Source organism: Anneissia japonica, unplaced genomic scaffold (genome assembly GCF_011630105.1).
Source record: "Anneissia japonica isolate Jap-2015-1 unplaced genomic scaffold, ASM1163010v1 scaffold287727_len1644234_cov201, whole genome shotgun sequence".
In the NCBI taxonomy this organism is placed as follows: Eukaryota; Metazoa; Echinodermata; class Crinoidea; order Comatulida; family Comatulidae; genus Anneissia; species Anneissia japonica.
In genome coordinates this window covers 272,646-273,842 of record NW_022713615.1, presented here as the reverse complement: position 1 = coordinate 273,842, position 1,197 = coordinate 272,646, and positions in this window count along the sequence as shown.

The following is a 1,197-nucleotide window of genomic DNA, read 5'->3' as shown; positions in this document are numbered from 1 at the left end:
TTCTACTTATCACAAAATTATGCCTAACATTTCTTTAATGGCCAATCAAATAGTTTAATTTAATATAGCATTTCAACTAATAGTTAATAGGGAGATGCACTGTTCAATTCAATTTCAATAATATCAGTGAACCGTAATCATTTTGTTTATTTATACTCTTTGGCGCCAATGCAGATGCTAATTTAAATACAAAACGAATGAGAGACTATAAATTATTAAATAAATAACCACCATCACTTCAACTGTGAATATGAAAAAAATAATTCTACAATAAACACCAAAATGGTAATGATATCAATGTGGTGATGTAAAATGATAAATTCATAGGCCTGATTTAATTTGGATGTTTAAACCAATCGTGTACAAGACGATGATAGTATGTACAAATCCAGGGCATATCTATCCATAAATGTCAAAAAAATAACATCAAATCAATTGCAATTAAAGAGACTGCAGTCTTAATGTTACTTCAATATATAGATCTCACCACACTATCAACTTTTAGATGGAAATATAAGTGAACTGTCTATATATGGGCATGATAATATCACATCACACCCATATATGGGTAAATTAAGTATTTGTCACTTAGAAATTAAAATTGCAATAAAACAATGTGTTTCAGATGAAAAGTGGTCCTGCATAAGATATTGCCAAATTCACAACCAGAAGACACTTCAAATTTTAGGACTTTTGAGTGTCATCCTTTGTATAATTCAGATCAAAAAAAAAATCCAAATTTAAATTTAAGCACAGAAGACACCAATATACTGATGTATGTGCTTTAATTAAATTAATAAACAAATTTAATACAAATACCACATTGGTGCAGCATATTGGGAGGTTATGCAGAAGAGTTAAATTATTGATTATTATTAATATGTTAATAAAATTATTTCAAATCAGCATTTAGTAATAGTTGTATTTTCTTTAGTTAAGTTCTTTCATTTGTTTAGCTTTAAGTTGTTGTTTTACTCTTTGTTCATAAGTTCTTTCATTTGTTTAGCTTTAAGTTGTTGTTTTTACTATTTGTTCATTAGTTTAAGTTTGACTGCGCCACTTTCTTGTGTGCTGCCACTGATGTAAAAGTGTAATGTCAATAAATATTATTATTATTATTATACTGGTGGCCTAATCCATTAAAAAAAAAAAAATTGATATCTTTGTTTTATACACAATTTTAAAAAATTTTTTGAA